Genomic DNA, 21,413 nt, shown 5'->3' with positions numbered 1-21,413 from the left:
CAACATTAAGTATCAAGTACCATAATAGAGAGAGAAAAAGTAACTGAGGCACAAAGCTGTTAAATCACTTGTCTAAACACATTCAATCACTCAGTGACAGAGCCAGACCACAGTTCTTCAGGAATAACTTCTGGAATAACTACTCATGATTCAGAAGTGCTTCACCAAATAAGAATTCCTAAAGACTCCTAACTTAAAAAAAAGAAAAAGAAAAAGAAAGAAAAGAAAAGAAGAAAGAAAGAAAAAGAAAAAAAACCTCTTAATGCCTACAAGGATTTGCTTTGGCTTATCTTGTCAACGCTTTTATGTGTTTTCTATGTTTTTCCCCCCCACATGAACAAATTCACCTGTGGTTCTTGGACATTTAGAAAGATTCAATGCAAAGGTCTTTTGCTACTGCTTTTCAATTTATTTTCAGGAGAATAAATAATTAGCATATTTAAATGAATGCAAATCCTATGTCATTTCTGTACTCCAATCAATAGTTAGAGAAACTTCAGCATTTGATGAGCTGGTCTGTTTGCGTCTCCCAATGCACTGCCCACCAGTCCCATCTTGCTGTCGGCTCTATAGGCAGAACTGTGAAGACCACCCCCACACCTCCCTTTCCCTAAGCCTTTCGGTTAAAGTTGGCCCATGGAGAATCTAACAAAGGCATGGAGTTGAAGGAGAAGAGGGGCAGAGGATCTATTGCCCTGACTTCTTCACTGTAGGTGGAAGGAAGGGTGGGTTGCCTCTGACTGGCTGCATCCTGGAGAAGGGCACAACTCTGCAGTGCCCAGCCTGGGGTGGTGCCCTTGAGGCTTTATTACTGCCTACCCATGCCTTTTGAGAGTAGTCTTTTAACTAACCCCTCCATGCATTACCCTAATCTGTTTGCACTGTTTCCTGCTGGAATCCTGAAGTAAGTGCATCTGAGCGGCTCATACTCTATGTGAATTTTAGTCAGGAAAATGTCCTTACATCTGGATTTTTCTGCATGCTTCATGGGTATTTGGACAAGTCACTTAACCTTTATTTTCAAAGTGGAATTTAAATTAATTTAGGAGGACTAAACAGGGGGATTAAATGAAATAATTTGTGTTTATGGAAAGCACCTGGCACAGAGCAGTCATTTTTTTTTCATTAAAAAAAAAACCTAATGCTGACTGAAGAGCTCTGTATTCTTCTAAAATGTCATTGCTATTTGTATGCTGTGTGCTTCATCTTTAACACATATAACCGCAATTTGGACTTCATTATTGTGGACTCTACTGAATTTACAACCGATGTCAGAATTAAGAGAACATCAGACTTATGTTTATTAGACAAATAGCTAATGTCAAAAATATTTGGCTTTTCAGTCAGCCAGGAATGGGAGTTGGTGACAGAACTATAGTTGATCTGGGAATAGGCAATAATAAACATATGATTTTCTTTTTATATTCTTATTTGTTGACGGGACATCCTCTATTCCTCAAAATAGCACAGACTATTTAGCTTACTTAATGAATTACTCTGTGCTTTTTTTGAAAGGAAAAAAAATGGAAACATAACAGTGACAAGAAGTTTCAGCTTTCCTTCTTTTTTAGAATCCTATTTTTATATTCAACTTTCAATCCTCAGTGCTATATTTATCAGGCAGTAGTTATCTAGGTGATCTAAAACTTCTATATTTAATTCTTTAAAGTTTTCTATGTCTAGTGGATATTATGAGGTAATATTCCCCAGAGGTCATATTCAGTCTGAAAGTGTGCGGCCTGGCATGAGCATAGAAATGGTGATTAACATTCAGAAGGGTAGGATAAGGTTGGTTTCTATGTTGTGATTCCATTTTCATCTTGCTAGGCTTGTAATTAGAAAGTCTGAACCATAAGGCATCTACATTTCCGCCACTGGTTGTGCTAAAGAATAATACAGTGACCATTTGGAGATACTGTGCAACTGGGATAGATACTAAGGGAGAAGGAAAGGTAATAAGTTATAGGTGAAGGGTATGAGTGTGTGAAGCTGACATAGCACTTATGTTTAATTTTAAAAACTTAATGAAAAACTCTGAAAAACATTTTTTTTTTAAAGTCAGCCACATACTGAGCACCCACATCTTGGTTTCTAATAGTGTTCTCCAATAAGGAACTAGGGCTCCTCAGAGAGATGGCTGATTCTGCGACTGGGGCAGGAAATACACAAAATGAGCCTAGAGCATTTTGCAGTGCCAGAAGGTAAAGAAATGCTATTAAAATGAAAACAAAAACACGATTATGGGGATACATCAAAGGGACAAACTAGCCAACTGAACGAGTTCCCAGTAGACGATGCTAAAACAGTTTGAGCAAGAAAATAAAGTAGTATTAGATTATAATCCAAACTATAAAATAAATATCTGAATTATTACTGATATAAATAGATGATTGAACTTATATCACATATAAATTTAGAGGAGAAAACATAAGTCTGTGATGAAGAATTTGAAATAATTTATGTAGCCACTTTGCCCTCAAGGGGATGGAGCATAACCCCCTACTCCTTAAATACGGGCTAAGATTAGTAGCTTCCTTACAAGGAGTACAGAAGAAAAGGTAAAAACAAGAAGAAAAAAAAAGAATACATTTATAAAGGAGAAACCTAACAAACACTACCTCAATCCAACTTACCAAGATTAATATCAACAGTGATAAGTCATGTTAATAGTATATACCTTTATTAGGATTTGATGAGACAGGCATATCATCTCTGTGGTCTTTCTGCCAAAAATCCATAATTCCAGTCTAATCAAGAGTCAAACATCAGGGACAATTGAGGGACATTCTACAAAATACCTAGCCAATACATCTCAAAACTGTCAAGATCATAAAAAGCAAGGAAAGTATTAGATACTAAGATATAAGAGAGGCTAAAGGAGACAGTAATGGCTAGATATAATGTAGCATCTTGGATAGAATCCAGAACAGAAAAGAGTGAGATAAAAACTAAGGAAATCCAGGGGTGCCTGGGTGGCTCAGTCAGTTGAGCGCCCGACTTCAGCTCAGGTCAGGATCTTGCTGCTCTTGGGTACAAGTCCCGTATAGGGCTCTGTGCTGACATCTCAGAGTTTGGAGCTTGCTTCAGATTCTGTGTCTCCCTCTCTCTTTCTGCCCCTCCCCCACTCACACTCTGTCTCTCTCTTTCTCTCTCTCAAAAATAAATAAACATAAAATTTTTTTTAAAAAAACTAAGAAAATCTGAATAAGGTATGAGCTTTAGTCAATAATAATGTATCAATATTGGTTTATTAGTTATGACAAATATATAGTATTAATATAAAACTAATGTAAGGTATTAATAATAGGGAAACAGGATGTAGCTATATGGGAACTCTCTGTGCTAAGTAATTTCTCTGTAAATCTTAAACTATTCTAAAATTAAAAGTTGGTGTTTTTTTTTTTGTTTGTTTGTTTTTTTTTTTTACTCAATCATATCTGATCACTCCAAAAGAGTGCAACTTCTCATTTCTATTTATCTTCCAAATGTTGCCAGGGTACTTTTTCTTTTTTTTTTTTTTTTTTTTTTTTTTTTTTTTTAATTTTTTTTTTTTTTTTTTTAACGTTTATTTATTTTTGAGACAGAGAGAGAGAGACAGAGCATGAACGGGGGAGGAGCAGAGAGAGAGGGAGACACAGAATCGGAAGCAGGCTCCAGGCTCTGGGCCATCAGCCCAGAGCCCGACGCGGGGCTCGAACTCACGGACCGCGAGATCGTGACCTGGCTGAAGTCGGACGCTTAACCGACTGCGCCACCCAGGCGCCCCGCCAGGGTACTTTTTCTAAATACAATTATGATGATAAATGCTCGTTTGAATATCAACTTCTATCTACTCCTATGGATGATCTTTTACCAATCCAATTGGCCCCTACAGATCTTTCCTTTCCCTTAAGGCCTATCAGTATTGCATTTGTCAGCAAATACTAGAACATTTGACCACAGGACTGAAAATAATAAGGGTTTCTATTTCTGACTAACAAGAAAATGAGAGGTAGGTGGTTATTAATGGTGTTTCAGTGGCCCTTCATGTTCGGGCTGATGTATCTGAGATTCTCTTAGCCTTTCCCCCTGAATACAAAATGGCTGCTGCAGCCTGAAGCAGGGAAAGAGGGAGAAAGGGATAAGAGCCAAAATTGTCCTCTTTTTTGGTACACTGCTCTGCAGGCCCAGCTTATTCAGCCATTAGAGAAGTTCATCAAGGAAGTAGGGGGTTTGGGAATGGTTGTTGATATATCCAGCTCTCAGCATCTGTCATTCCAAGAATATCATGCTGTTATACGAGTTTTATTATTATTGCAGGGAACTCCCATATTTCACCTGCATTTGCTCTAACTCCAAGGTATTGTGAAGCACCGAAGCTTCTAGCCACTTTTGACTGGTGTCTACCATAATCATCTCACTCTCTAAGTCACTACAGTCCTGTTCTGGGGAGAAAACAAAAACAAAACCAAAAAAACATGTGAAGGTATGAAACTTTCAGCTCACCAGTCTGATACCTACTTAATGAACTTAATAAGGGAGCACATTTTTCACACTGGCATGAAGAAAAGGAAACGGTCTTATTTTTCCCATGAATTTCCATAATCATCTTGTTTTTCTCTTATGGATTAACAGAAGCATCCTGTTAAAGGAGCTAATTATTTTGGATTTGTGGGAACTGTTTTCTGAAGTTGAAGTTGAGGCTTATATCAGAGATACGTTTTATTAAAGGAACACTGTTTTTTAGAGGCTTGGGGCAGAATAGTTAAAATTGGAATTCTTTAGAACAGTCCTGGAGGTCTGTTCATTATACATATGGCATAAAAACGAAGAGCTTAGTCTATGCATCCACACTGTCTGGATTTGAATCCCTGTTCTATCAGTGCTGTGACTTTGTGCTTTTGACTGATGTCTCAATATTTGTGCGCCTTAATTTCATCATCTGAAAAATGGGGATGATAAAAATAGTAGCCACCTAAGATGTTGTATAAATCAAACTAATGCATATAGGACTCTTCTAAAAGTGCCTGATATGCAGAAAGTACTTAATAAGTGTTAGCGCTTATTATTCTTATTAGCAGTAATGTCAGTATAAAAGAGGGCAATAAAAGTGCTGTTTTATTTCTGTTATCATATACCATGTATAATTTATACATATACCTAACCTTACATGTTGTCAACCAATTATGTTTAGAAATATGGAACTATTTCCTGCCTGTATTGTTAAGGCTTTTTATGTGTGTATGTCTATATTTTCTTTCAAAGGTGAAATTTAAGCAGTAGATCTCATTTACTGGATATGGCTATGAAGCAGACTGACCTTAATTGTTGATGTTGCTTTCCAGGAAGAAATATAAGTCCAGTATTCTTTGCTGACTTTTCATCAGACATCTGTCAAAGCTCTCCTTTGTGTCTGTGTATGGCAGTATATTGTCCATATTGCCTCACCACTTAGGGGTTAACTTTCTCAAAATTAAATTCTACAAATTAGTATAGACTTTTCTTATCCATGAACTCACCCATTTAAGGGTGATATGAACATGCGAATGCTTGGAGATTACAGGTGTTTTTTACATTGTGATAGATGGCTATAGGTCTTGCTTAGTACTCTGAGTGCATTTAAAACCCACTTACATTGTATAATAAAATTTAATTATTTAATGAGTTTTCAGTGTTCCTTTCCTTTCATATTAGGTATATATAGAGAAAATATTTTTCAGATGGACCCAGGAAGAGAGATTGGGTGAGGCGAGGAAGGAATAATACTTCCTTTGTTTTAAAGGTGGTAGTATGCTCTGTTTTATTATTTACTGTTTCATGGGTTTACTTCCAGTTTCCTTGTACTGAATCATACCTACTAAATGGCACAATTGTACTTCTGTCTGCTGATCAGGGTAATGTTGAAATAAGAGGAGGAATTGTCACGTAGATATGAGATTAGACTTGTTATTCCCATTTATTCTCTCCTTTGAATAAAAATCTCCTAAATTAATTCCTGGTTAGCAGAAAAGGTACTGATTTTCTCACCTTTCCTAGAGAATGTGTATGAATCTATTATACAGCCTTAGGTTTTTACTTCTAAAAATGTTTCAGGTTACTCTCTAGGGGTTGTTGAGTTCCAGGTTTTAAGGAACCTAAAGCTTATAACTTCTGAGTGTTTAGGAGAAAGAATACAAAATTATAAATAAGAAATCAACTATTGTTTTAGAATGAAAAAGAATTGACAACAAATTACAAATTCATGATAGCTGATAAATGCCCACAAGCATCACAAATCCAGAAATCTAACAAGATTTTTACTTATAAAATGCCCAATGAACCTTCTTTCCTACCTTAGTTGACTGAGTACTCTTGATCACTCTTTGTTTGAAAAGAATTTTGTAATATCACCTTCTACAGAAAGAATGAAAAGATAATTCAGTCTTTCTTTAAATTGTATATGTATATGAATATATATGTATATATACATATATACCATTAATCCTAAATTAAAAATATCCCCAAAACAACTTCCCCTTTTCCAATACCAAAAATGCTGTGATACCTTCAGCATTGACTGACCCAAGGGAAAGTGTGATGGCTGCTAAATTGGAATGGAAAAAGGGGACTTAATAGATTATGGGTAAAATATCTTAATTTGGGGAATTGTACAAAAATATATGACCATGTGATCACATTGATATAGTCCCTCCAGGACCTTGGAGAAAGCTCATGCAATTAAGGAGCCTCAAAGCTTAAGCTCTATTTGTTTCATAATGAATTCCCCTCTGCTTGAGGGACAAAGACGTGATAGCACATTGACCGTTCCTTTCACCAACAAAGGGACACATTATACTATCTGTGGGGTTTACTTTCTCGAAGACTCCTAATTATTGGATAACATTATTATGCTAAGATAAGGGTAAGAAGAAATTGTTTTCATTAAAAAACCATGACTATAGCCAATATTTTTAAAAGTTTATTTGCTCTTTAAACTAGACATTTAACCAAGGTCTAGTGTGCACCACATATTAAGTCTAAATTGCCAATATACCCACAGGAAGAACTGTGAAAATATTAATGAATTATTTACTCACATACTTCAAACAGGCTGAATGAGCATTTGTCTTAATCTAATAGGTTATGTTTTGATTATAGACTGGTGACCTTGAACTTATGAAGCTTTTCATCTTTCACAAATCCACTTGAATTTCGTAAGTCTTAGATTTTACACCAGGGAGACAGAATCAATTAACATATTAATATAGAAATCACTCTCCGTCTTAAAACACATCTTAAACAAATTAAAATGAGTCTATTGGAATTGAACTATAGTAGTCCCCCTTCATCCACCATTTCATTTTCCATGGTTTTAGTCACCTCAGGCTAAGTACAATCCAAAAGCTGATCCTCCTTCTGATGTCTGGTCAGAAGGTCAGTGGCAGCCTAACTCTGCATCACAAGACATATGTCACTCAACTCACTTCATTTCATTATGTAGATATTTTATCATCTCACAGCATCATGAGAAGAAGGGTGAGTACAGTACAATAAGATATTTTGAGAGAGAACAGAAACCACATTCACATAACTTTTATTACAGTATGTTGTTATAATTGTTCTATTTTATTATTAGTTATTGTTGTTAATCTCTTGTGCCTAATTTATAAGTTAAATTTTATCAGAGATATGTATGTATAGGGAAAAACATAGCATATATAGGGTTCAGTACCATTGCATTCAGTTATCTACTGGGAATCTTGGAACATATTCCCAGTGGATGGGTGTGCGTACTATACAAAGAAGGGGTAAATTATTAACGGCCAATTTTTCTTCCCTGGTTGGGAATTCACAGTTAGCCATGTATGATATTGCTGACTTTAAAGAACCCTGTGCATGTAAAGGCTATAGTTTATTATGGTTGCTACCCTCAGTTCCTACTTCTTCCCAGCCATATGAAGGCCCAGAGTAAGGACTTCCATATCAGATCATATTGCAAACTCTGGCCCCACTACTTACTAGCTGTGTCAATTTGGGGCAAATAAACTAACTTCTGAGCTTCAGCTTCTTCTTTGCAAATGGGAAATGTGCTTCATAGGAGAGCTGTAAGAATAATTTAGAGTAATAAAGTCCCTGACTCTCCTTCTGACACATTATGACCATTTGATAAATGTTAATTCTCTTCTTATCTTGATTTTTACCCTATTTCCTTTCTAAGTGAGCGCATATTCTTATCCATAAATCACTTTATTCACTCAGCAAATACATGCAATTATCTACTATGTACCAGCTTTGTCCAAGTGCAGAGGATTTACAAAGCTGAGTAAGACATGGTGCCCTGCCTCAGGAGCTCATACAGAAGTGTTATCCAGAAAAAACTAACCAGAGTACAATGTGATAAATGTATCCATAAAGTGTTCAGAATGTTCAGAATAAGTGATCCCACTCATATGCCGTGACCCAAGTCTGTCTTGCTTTTATTTGCAAGCATCCATTTCATGAGACATCACTTCATGCATTTCTATTTCAGTATATCCATCTAGTGTTTCTGTTACCTGACCTGTCCCTTGAGAGTTCCTCACTTCCATTGTCCACACTGAAGCTGATACCTGCTTTGATTCACTCCTTTCCAAACAGGGTAATATAGATTGGACCAGTGGCTTTCAAAACATTTTTGACTGTGCTCTCTCTCAATTAAAAAAAAAGTAAAATAAGTAGACTATGCAGTACAATATAAATATACTTATTTGCTTATGTTCCATGTTTTTATTAATGTATTTTTATTATGAAACATGCAGAAAAAATATTTTTAAAGATTGGGTGATTAAATTGGGCACTTATGTTATGTATGAGTTCCTGAAAAAATTTTGTGTCTTGCAAAATTGCTTAATAAAAACATTCAGGCTTTAGTTTTCTCTTAGAAAAAGGAAAAGAGGTGGCTGGGTAGCTGGGTGGCTCAGCTGGTTAAGCATCCAACTCTTGGTTTCAGCTCAAATCATGATCTCACAATTTGTGAGTTGGAGCCCTGCATTGGGCTCTGTGCTGACAGTGTTGAGCCTACTCGGGATTCTCTCTCTCCCACTCTCTCTGCCCCTTTCTCACTTGCTCACGCACGCATAAATGTGCTCTCTCCCTCTCAAAATAAATAAATTAACTTTATGTAAAATAAAAAGAAAAAAGAGAACACTCAAAACGTAAAGCAAGTTTAAAACAGTACAAATGAGAATGATAACAATCTTCATACAAATATTAACACTTTTAAATTTCCCTAGGCATTGGCACTTAGAATTACTATCTGTCAGTCAGTTCTTTTCAACCATGAATCCTGGGTTTGTACTTTTTCCTTTAAGATGTATGTCTGGAAGGGTACTTGCTTCTAATAGAGACTGTTTTTATCAAAATTAAAAATCTCATCCCAGGTGTAGGCTTTCTCAACCAATCCATTGTTTTAAGTGAGGGAGACATGTCTTACACAGCTTCTACAACTGCTCTTAAAGTTTAACTTGTGAAAACTGAGCAGTTCTTGAAATTCCTAAATGAGACAGTACTAGAGGAAAGCACTTCTATAGATTTTCAGCTCTATTCTTAAGGGTTTCAATATTGCTAAAGTTTTCTTTTTCATTGTGAGAAAGCTTGTCCCTGATTCCTTCAAAGCATTAACATTCTGGGAAAAAGTCATGTGTGAACCAAAACAACTGTTATGTCCTATCGCTATCATTCCTCTATGCAACAATCACATGTGAGGAAATTCATGACAAAGAAACATGGCAGAAGATATTGTATTTTTAAAATAATAACTTTGTGAACAATCCAAAAAATCTTAATATAAATGAAAGAAATATATTTAGTATGTGGCATTATTTTTCATAATCCTGAACACTTTACGAAAGTGATTATTTTGGTGACCATTTTCATGGAGGTAAGTTATCTCACAAAGGCAGAATATACATGCTGTATAATCAACATACACCCAGGGCAAGGTCTATCAACAACAAGGGCAAGTATAACTATATGTTATAAACAATCTTGTAATATTTTCATAGTTTTTGGCCTACTTTTCATCATATTTGATAAGATTGTTTCATTTTATAATTTACCTGATGGGATTGGGTTGTGATTGAATTATCAGCATCGTCTTTAATCTTTGGTTTCTTGGAATGAATCTTTTAAGCCACCTGTCCATTACTACGCGAGGACTAGTTTCTTAACACTGATGCGCTAATCCATTACTTCACTAAACCACATGCCCATAAGCTGCAGTATATTCGATAAACTCAAAGCTCAAATACAACAGTAAAATCTGTGTTCTCAATTCCTTTGCCTTGTGAAACTGTTCCTCTTAAGTCTCCACCTTCAGGGAGCAAAGCTGACCATCTGATATATGCACTAAGTGAAAGTGCCAGGGTCAGTCACATTTTGAACATCACTAATACTGGATCTCTTTATTTTCTTCTATGGAAATAATATAAAATCAAGTTGTAGTATTTTCTTCCAGAACCCAATGGATTATCATGCTCAGCCCCTCTGACCATCAGCTTCAAATGTTATGACGCACATATAACTTCAGTGGTATTGGTCCGTCATTTAGGGCCTCCCTGTTAGTGCCCTTGGTTTACCACTGCATAATAAGCCTGGCTTATGGAAGTTTTTCTGGTACTACTTCAGATAATAACTGTGTTTTTTTCTTTAAAAAAAAACTATTCATGGGGCACCTGGGTGGCTCAGTCAGTTGAGCATACATTTCTTGATATCAGCTCAGGTCATAATCCCAAGGCTGTAGGATGGAACCCCACATCAGGCTCCAAGCTGAGCCTGCTTAAGATTCTTTCTCTCCCTCTGCTCCACTCTCGAAATTGTGTGCTCGCTCTCTGTCTCTCTTTCTTTCTCTTTACATAAAAAATAAAAATAAATTATTTGTGATACTTGTTAAAGAATAGTAAGGCAGATTTTAGTCAGGGGGACTATCTTGATAGATATAGAGTCCACTACAATGGGGTTTTGAAGTAGGGGAGAGAGATTTGGCTCGACTCTGAATATAACAAGGAAAAGTGGGCATTTATAGCCAAGGAAGGTGCAGGAATGGGAGAGATTGGTAAATAGAAAATTTCCAAGAGAAAGCATCAAGAGTAAAGAGGTGAGGCCAATATTACTTTGATTCCAACACCAGACAAAGACCCCACTAAAAAGGAGAACTACGGATCAATTTCCCTGATGAACATGGATGCAAAAATTCTCAACAAGGTACTAGGAAATTGGATCCAACAATACATTAAAAGAATTATTCACCACGACCAAGTGGGATTTATTTCTGGGATGTTGGGCTGGTTCAATATCTGCAAATCAATCATTGTGATACATCATATTAATAAAAGAAAGGATAAGAACCACATGATCCTCTCAATAGATGCAGAAAAAGCATTTGACAAAATACAGCATCCTTTCTTGATAAAAAACCTTCAAGAAAGTAAGGGTAGAAGGAATATACCTCAAGATCAAAAGGCCACATAGGGGAGACCAAAAGCTAATATCATCTTCAATAGGGAAAAACTGAGAGCTTTCCCCCTGAGGTCAGGAACATGACAGGATGTCCACTCTCTTCACCGTTACTCAACGCAGTTTTGGAACTACTAGCCTCAGCAATCAGACAACAAAAAGAAAAGGCATACAAATTGGCAAGGAGGAAGTCAAACTTTTACTGTTTGTAGATGACATGATACTCTATGCGGAAAACCCAAAAGACTCCACAAAAAACCTGCAAGAACTGATGCATGAATTCAGCAAAGTCATAGGATATAAAATCAATGTACAGAAATTGGTTGCATCTCTATACACCAATAATGAAGCAGCAGAGAGAGAAATCAAGGAATTGACCCCATTTACAATTGCCCCAAAACCCACAAAATACCTAGGAATAAACCTAACCAAAAGAGTGAAAAATCTATACACTGAAAACTGTATTAAGCTTATGAAGGAAATTGAAGAAGATATAAAAAAAAAAAAGGAAAAACATCCCATGCTCATGGATTGGAAGAACAAATATTGTTACAATGTCGATACTACCCAAAGCAATCTATATATTCAATGCAATCCCTAACAAAATAACACCAGCTGTACAGAGCTAGAAAAAACTATTCTAAAATTTGTATGGAACCAGAAAAGACCCTGAATAGCCAAAGTAACATTGAAAAAGAAAACCAGAGCTGGAGGCATCACAATTCCAGACTTCAAACTGTATTACAAAGCTATAATCATGAAGAGAGTATGGTACTGGCACAAAAAACAGACACACAGATCGGTAGAACAGAATAGAGAACCCAAAAATGAACCCACAAACCTATGTCCAACTAATCTTTGACAAAGATTGAAAAAATATCCAAAGGAAAAAAGACAATCTTTTCAGCAAATGGTGTTGGGAAAACTGGACAGCGGCATGCAGAACAATGAAACTGGACCACTTTCTTACATCATACACAAAAATAAATTCAAACTGGATGAAAGACCTAAACATAGACAGGAAGCCATCAAAATCCTACAGGAAAATATAGCAACAACCTCTTTCGTTTTTTCTTACAAAAAAAAAAAAGCCTATTTATGGGGCACCTGGGTGGCTCAGTCAGTTGAGCATTCAATTCTTGATTTCAGCTCAGGTCATAATCCCAAGGTTGTGGGATCAAACCTCACATCGGCTCCATGCTGAGCCTGGAGCCTGCCTAAGATTCTTCCTATACTCCTCTCCCCAATGAGTACTTTCTCTCTGTCTCTCCCTCTTTAAAATAAAAAATAAAAATAAAAATAAATTATTTATGATACTTGTTAAAGAATAGTAAGGCAGATTTTAGTCAGGGGGACTATCTTGATAGATATAGAGACCACTGCAATGAGGTGACCTCAGCCACAGCAACTTCTTACTTGAAATATTTCCAGAGGCAAGGGAAACAAAAACAAAAATGAACTATTTGGACCTCATCAAGATAAAAAGCTGTGCAATGAAGGAAACAATCAGCAAAACTAAAAGGCAACAGATGGAATGGGAAAAGATATTTGCAATGACATATTGGACAAAGGGTTAGTATCCAAAATCTACAAAGAACTTATCAAACTTAACACCCAAAAAACAAGTAATCCAGGGAATAAATGGGCAGAAGACATGAATAGACACTTTTCCAAAGAAGATATCCATATGGTTAAAAGACACATGAAAAGATGCTCAATATCACTCATCATCAGGAAAATACAAATGACAAGAACAATGAGATACCACCTAACACCTGTCAGAATGGCTAAAATTAACCACTCAGACAATAGCAGATGTTGGGATGTTGGCAAAGATGCAGAGAAGGAGGGACCCTTTTGCACTCCCGGTGGGAATGCAAACTGGTGCAGCCACTCTGGAAAACAGTATGGAGGTTCCTCAAAAAATTAAAAATAGAACTGCCCTGCGACCCAGCAATTGCACTACTAGGTATTTATCCAACAGATACAGGTATGCTGTTTCAAAGGGGCACATGCACTCCAATGTTTATAGCAGCACTATCAACAATAGCCAAACTATGGAAAGAGCCCAAATGTCCATAGATAGATGAAATGGATAAAGAAGATGTGGTATATATATATATATATATATATATATATATATATATATATAATGGAATATTACCCAGAGATCAAAAAGAATCAAATCTTGCCATTTGCAGCAACGTGGATGGAACTAGTGTATTATGCTAAGCGAAATAAGTCAGTCAGAGAAAGACAAATACCATACGATTTCACTCATATGTGGAATTTAAGAAATCAAATTAACATAGGGGAAGGGAAGCAAAAATAAGATAAAAACAGAGAGGAAGACAAACCATAAGAGACTCTTAAATACAGAGAACAAACTGAGGGTTGCCAGCAGGGTATTGAGTGGGGGGGTGGGCTAAATGAGTGATGGGCATTAAGGAGAACACTGGTTGGGATGAGCACTGGGTAATATATGTAAATTCTATTCCTGAAAAAATAAAATAATAAGATGAGATGAGATGAGATGAGATGAGATGAGATGAGATAGAGTTTTAGAAGCCAAAAAAAGAGTAAATCGTAATTTTGGTTAAACCAACTTATCAGGATTCTTGATGAAGGCAGATCAGGTGATCAGACATCACCTGGGGGCTGGTGGAGGATGGGGAACCCCATCAGATATCAAGAGTGGGGGAATTCTGGCTAAGCTGACCAGGATTCTTACTAATTGGACAATGCAGAGATGAACACAGAAGCACAAAAGTAGGACCTAGGAGTGCCTGGATGAATCAGTCAGTTGAGCATCCAACTCTTGGTTTCTGCTCAGGTCATGATCTCACAGTCGTGGGATCAAGTTCCACGTTGGTCTTCGTGCTGAGTGTGGAGCCTACTTGGGATTTGGGATTCTCTCTCTCCCTCTCTCTGCCCCTCCCCTGCTCACACTCTCTCATTCTCTCTCTCTCAATATAAATAGACTTTTAAAAAATGTACAAAAGTAGGACCTAGTTGCTGACTAAAGTTTATCCAAAGAGAGATTCTTTGTTAGTTTGCAGTCAGATTCTTCCATTCTTCATTGGACCCTTCCTTTGATCTATAAAAAGATAGCAGTCTAAGTTGACCTGTTTTTGAGGTTGGTGTACTTTTTCAGCTACTATATTTTTAGTAGATTCAGTTTTCATGTAAGTCTTCAGCTATGAATGCTGTTTCTCTGTTTTAACTATATCTATCTCTATAATTCTTCATCATCTATTCTTTTGGTTTTTTATGACTGTGTTACACAATGTGATAGCTCATTAAAAAAAGTGTTTGAAATATTTGTAGTCAGTTAGCCTGAGTAGATTTTTGTTGTTTTGTATGTTCCCTTCTAATTGCAAATGTATTATTTAATGCACGGTGGTCTAAAAAATAGTAAAAATGAGTGATGAGTATAGGTATTCATTTTGAAATAAAAATTTAAGAACATAAAGGCACATTTCATCCTATCTAAAATATAATAAAATGGAATAGGGGCAAACTCTGAAAAAAGTTTTATGTTTAATAAAGATTTATGTTAGGTATTTCATAAACTGTTAGAAAAATTTATCAAATGTCCCCAAACAATATGGGGTTTAATGCATTTACGTTTGCTAATAAAAATTTCGTCCATGATTGTGAAAGCAAGCTAATATATAGAAAATACAGTTTTAGGAATTGATAATTACTTAATTAAATATTAACTTAATGCATGCCTCATAGTTTTAGACTCTTTATTTAACGTTAAAATGGTTAAGAAGTAGCCTTATGTTTTGTAACTAATTAAAATGGAACATGGAATACTTTCATAATGAAAGAAAAAAATATACTCATATTATCTAGCTGAATTATTCCTAAATCTAGCAGATCTGTTACTTCAAGTGGTTGCAAGACTTAGAAAAATTTATTTTATCCCTTTAACTTCAAGTATGCCTATATATAGGCAGATATGTATGTACGTGTGTTTTTCAAGCTATGAAAAAAAATTTTAAAGACCAAATTGCATCTTTTTGAGTTAAAAGTGGAATACAGTATGCATTAGTATGGGGTGAATACTCCCTGGTAAAGATTTCAGGAAGACTGTGTCCAGTTATTTTTAAAAAGGTAGCCACAGCAATTGTACAGCCCTCATTTATGTATACTACAGAAGAGATATCCAATTTTTTAAGGTATAATATCAATTGCTATTAGTTCCATCGTCTTTTCAGATTGAGGAGAAAAATTCTTCATTAAGACCCCTATTAATAAGTAACAATCAGTGTTCATAAATAGATGAAAGTCAAGCCAGGCTCAGATAATGTTTTCAGCCAATTTTGAAGTGGCATTAAGCTCTATTCATATTAAAAAGAGTCAATATTTATGTTTTTAAATATTATCTTAGAATAAGATATGCAAGCCTTGTCATTTCTGATCATTCATAATCCATTTGATTCATCGTAGAAGTCCAAATATTTGTTATTACAGAGCATCTTACTATTCTTGAAGCTCCTCCAGTTATATACCTTAAGAGGTTAATAAAAAAGCAATGAGGTTAATAAAAAAGCAATTTTTAAGTTTTCCCTCCCATCGCCAATATAACATTGCCATTTTCTGTACAACCTTGAGTTTTTCTCCTTTGGCCAAGCTTTATGATATAAGATGCCACCTTTGTGAAAGCATTGAAGAGACCGTGTAAAAGCATGTAATGAAAAATTGACATAGCACTCAATCTCTACTGAACAATTCAACTGAATACAGTACCAAACACTTCAGTGCTTGCTAAAATATTACAAAGGATTGGAATTTTATCTTGAAAAAAATGTAAAATATAGTACTTGTATATACTTTATGGGAATATACTATGTCTAGTAGTGAGGAAAGTATTTTATTAAGCCTCTTTTGCATGAAATTTCAACATCATGATCTTGTTCTATGCATTTTCTCCAAGACAATAAAATCAGTAAAATTATGTTCCATGTACATTTCAGCTGCAATATGTTAATTCTGATGATTACTCTTTGGGATTTTTTTTTGCATTAAATAGAACAAGATACGATTTATTCCTGACCAATGCATTACCTGCCTTTATCTGTCACTTTACAGGTCAAATTAGGAAAATGATCCTCTAGTTACATCTAGTAAAAATAAAATATAGACTTTCAAAGCAGTAGTTATTTTGGTTTGCTTTTATCTTCTTAAAGTTATTAGTGCCATATCTTAGATTAAATTAGGTTTTCCTTCGTGTGAAACTATGAGCCATCAAAAACAAAAAGAATATATTTTTCAAATATAAATGTTAATTACAATTGCAGTAGCAATTGAAAAAATAACAGAGTAATACTTGTGCTAAGGATAGTAACCAAAACAGCAAAAGAACATGATAAAATTAAATGATTTGTTGGGGCAGCAGATTTGTATATATTTCATTTGCTTTATAATTGTTAACCTCACCATGCTGTCTATTCATTTAAAAATTTAAAAAAAAAATGGTAGAGGAAGAACAGATTGTCCCAGAATTTTTACATGATTTATGCTAATCTCTGGGGTAAGTTTTCTTTCATCTCAAGTCTACATTACTCCATGAATTTTGATTTCAGAGAATAGTCAAATTGGTCAGATCTAACTATGGAAATCAATGATACTTCTTTTGCCTTCAAATCACCAAGCACATATTTACCACCTGAGAATACAAGCCCATAGTTCTCAATGTCTGTCCTAAGCACCTGAGCTTCTCTGCAGCTCTGGATTCCAGTTCTCCAATAAAGCTCTACTGTCAGGTTTGTGTTGCAGATAATACAATAGCAAGCAGCACTCTCTGCTGCAGCCCCTTTGCTCCTCATATGGCAGGCACGAAGGTCACACATCGCTTGTTTATCAAGTTGAAATTTATTAGAAATGTTTACTCGTCTTGCAGAACACTTGCATAAAAGTTACTCACAATCAAAGGTTTTACTGTATAAGTTGGTATAGAAGATTCGTTTCTCCTTTCACTATATGTACCAACTCCTGGTAGTTTCTTTTTCTTTTTCTATTTTATTTTTTCTTTACATGTCAATAAATACAAATGTATGTATACATATTATATATTTTGAGACTTTTTAAGAAGTTTTATATTTATAACAAAACTGACATGGAGGTGGAGATTTCTCATATACCTCCTACCCCACACATGCATAGTCAACCATATTATCAATATCACTCACCAGAATAGTGCATTTTGTACCAAGGATGAACTACATCGACAAGACGGTTTCTTTCTTTCTTTCTTTCTTTCTTTCTCCCTTCCTTCATTTCTTTCTTTCTTTCTTTCTTTCTTTCTTTCTTTCTTTCTTTCTTTCTTCAATTTTTACGACTGAATTGTAGTTTACATACAATGTTATAATTAGCTTCAATTGTACAACATAGTGATTCAGCAATTCTGTACATTACTCAGTGCTCATCCTGATAAGTGTAGTCACCATATGTCACCATATAACATTATTACAATATTATTGACTATATTCCCTCTGCTGTACTCTTAATCTCCAGGATTTATTTTATAACAGGAAGTTTGTACTTCTAATTCTTTTCACCTATTTTGCCCATCCCCCCACCTCCCGCCCCAAGATAGTTTCTTCATCTGTGACCATGTACAATATATTCTTTAGCCAATTTGCTGAGCAGTTTAATTCTATGAAAACCAGACTTGGGTGATGAGAAATGTTGGCACCCAACATGTAAATATGGTGTCTTCTTCAACAATGATCACCTCTCTCCAAAACACACATTAATGTCAGTCATGAGTGGGAAGTTAAGTTCATTTTGCTAAATATAGTCAACTTTCAGTGTTAGAAACACTTAGAAAAGGTTGTAGAAAAGACTGTAAACTTGGACAAACAAAAAACAAGGCTACAAATTTTAAAGCCCTTTAATAAATTGTTGCAAAATTTAGTACCTATTTCTTTCCCCTTAAATATAGTTCAAGATGGTTAATTTTGGCAGTTTTTCTTCACATTTAGGCCCAAATCAAAGCAATTATACAATTATTTTTATGTAAAGACTTGAAGCCTTTCAAAATATCTTACATCTTCTGAAAAGTATATAAGTAATCATCTGAATGGTATGTACATGATAATTTAGTTTGCCAATTTTCTGAGGATATATAAAAGTTTGATAATACCTTAAAATGGTGATTCCCAATCCACACTTACTAAAAAGGTCTAATTCTTCTAGAAGATTTCCTTGGATGTTGAAGTCACCATTGGGTAGTGTAAATAAGAAGTATGAATTTGAACTAAGTTGAAATGGGAACTAAGAAGAAGGAAAATTAATGACTTAAAATCAGGAGCTAGGTTGATAAAAATAAATGTAAGGCATCATAGGAAGATAAAATGTAGAAAATCTGGACAATCAATAAGGATTGAAAAAGGAGTTAACAAAATATAATCATGTTCCAAATGTGTTTGATGAAGATGTAGGCATACATTCTCAGAAATACTACATTATACTATTTGGTAATTAATAAATGGATTTATTCACTTGTTCAACAAATATATACTAAGCACCTACTATGAGTTCTGGGATTATGATCATGAACCACAAAAATTTTGTTCCATGCTCTGATGGATTGTACATTCTAGTAAGGGAAACAGAAATTTAATTACTAAAGTTTAAATAACAAATTATTGACCATGCTATGAATAAAATAAGTTGAATGCTATTCACAGGGAATAATAAACATGGATAATGGCTCTCAAGAACTCACCTAATAATATTACCTATGTTTGCTGCATTTTTATATTCCTTAGCCATAGTGACTCCTCAGTGAAGGAAAATGCCCAAAGAAATATATTTTATATTGGAATTTGGAGTTTGATGGGGGATTTAAAAATAAGATGATCCCATTTCAAGGATTTTATTCAGTGAATTCCTTAGTTAAGTCTAGAATTTATACCAGATTATCTTTCTTACCCTCTGGTCAGGTTAGAAATGGAAAATCCATGGGCTGTGGAGTTAGACAGATCTGAGTTCCAAATCTGTGTCTAACATTTGTTGGTTGTGTGAGTTTGGGAAAAACATTTAAGTTTGTTGATTCTCAGTTTCCTCTTCTTTAAAATGTGCAAATATTATCAATATTTGATGATTATGAGAATTAGATGACAAAATATATACAAAGCTTTTAGTCTCCAGTAGGTACTTCATCAATAGTCTTTTTCTCCCATTTTTCAATCTACAACTATGTTCATCATTAGACCTTCCCAGTAATTAAGATGACATCATTAGAAGTTAGGAGATGTAACTTTCAGCTCTGCTACTTACGAGTTGTAGGACCAGACCAGGTCATTAAGTCCTTTTGTTCCCTGTTTCTGATCTGTAATGTGAAGAATATGTACATTACCATCTTTGTGGTTCTTCTGTATTCTATTTTAAAAATTCTGAATATTGTAATATTTGACTGAAATGAACCAGAAGGGGGAAGGATAGAAATTCCAAATAAGAAAGATTTAATTATTAAAAAATGTTTTGAGTTTGTGTATTTTATACTTTAATATATTGTTAAAAATAGTTTGAGCACTTAGTGTGTGCCAAGAACGTTGTGAACTGTTACAACAAAAATAAGTAAGATGCAGTTCTTACCTACCTAGGACTCAGATTTAACACCCGGCAGTTTCTGAGAGGCAAAATCACACCCAGTAGGTGAGGACAGATATGGGACCTGGCATAACTCCTTCAATTGGAGCGACACAAGGACCAGGAAACAGGTCCAGTCGACTACCTGCTTATTAATGAGTCCATCAGATAAAATGTCTATATGGCCATGAGATTCAGGAAGCATTTCACAAAGATTTTCCAAACACAAGGACCAGGAAACAGGTCCAGTCGACTACCTGCTTATTATTGAGTCCATCAGGTAAAATGTCTATATGGCCATGAGATTCAGGAAGCATTTCACAAAGATTTTCCAAGAGAATGTATATAGTTACTAATAGATGGCTAGAAGGTAGTTACAGAGAATATATAAAGGAGCAATGCCAGTGTCAAATGGCATGCCAGAATCAGCAAATGATTATCCAAATCCCAGAGACTGGTATGAGGTCCTAGACTAAAACTAGAGTCTCCAATGAGAATCAAACAGGAACCAAAGCAAGATTTGCCCAGAGAAGACTGAAGCTCAGAGTGCTATGCAAGACATAGCTCAGGACTGCCCTGTACATGATGCCCTGCACTGGAGATGTCATCTGGTAGAGGGAAAAAAAAAACAAAAAACAAAAAACAAAACCTTGCTGGACTGACCCAAATTGGTGGGGAAAGACATTGAGGATATTTAAATATTCCCTGCCATTGAGCACTAAATGCTCAACCTGTTTAAATAGTCTGGGTCAAGCAAATCAACAGGAATAGTTCTAGAAAACAAAGAGATTTAAAGATGAAACAATGAGTGGGATTGTCACATGTCCTTTCCTAATATTATCATTGAATGTGGGGGCTCAGAGAACTCTGCATACAAAAAGATTTCATAAGGATCATTGGAAATTTGCAAGAAGGGAACCTTCAAAAGAAAGAAGGGTTACATATGGCTGAAAGGGTTTATGAACAGGGCTTGAAGAGATGGAAAGCATTTTTATAGGTTTTTGTGGTTTTCAACTTTGGCTAAATAGTGGAATCAACTGGATCATCTGGATTGCTTATAAAATGTTATAGTATGTTTCCTCTCCTTTTCTGGTGATTCTAAAATGGAACCAAGGTTGAAACAACACTGAAATAGAAGATTATTTCAACTAGTGGGAATGCCATGAGCAAAGACCCAAATAGAAAGAACAGAGCTTACTCGTGGGCCAGAGTCCTCTAGTTTTGCTGGTGCAGATTCTAGGGTGCACTTGCTGAGGTGTTACGTTGAGGGAAGGAAAATAATGCATCCTTATATGAACAAAGAGGTCCAATGACAAAGCCTTGAGAAACTAGCTAAACTAGGAGAAATGAAGAAA

General features: G+C 35.3%; 1 protein-coding gene across 7 annotated transcripts in view; it reads left to right on the top strand.

Moving 5' to 3' along the window:
- ARHGAP24 (Rho GTPase activating protein 24) overlaps window positions 1–21,413 on the top strand; it is a 671,369-nt gene that overhangs the window by 536,597 nt on the left and 113,359 nt on the right. The gene's annotated exons all lie outside the window — the stretch shown is intronic.

The sequence above is a fragment of the Neofelis nebulosa genome, chromosome 3, assembly GCF_028018385.1.
Source record: "Neofelis nebulosa isolate mNeoNeb1 chromosome 3, mNeoNeb1.pri, whole genome shotgun sequence".
In the NCBI taxonomy this organism is placed as follows: domain Eukaryota; kingdom Metazoa; phylum Chordata; class Mammalia; order Carnivora; family Felidae; genus Neofelis; species Neofelis nebulosa.
Note: the sequence above shows the minus strand (reverse complement) of the source record. Positions and strands in the feature narration are given on the sequence as shown.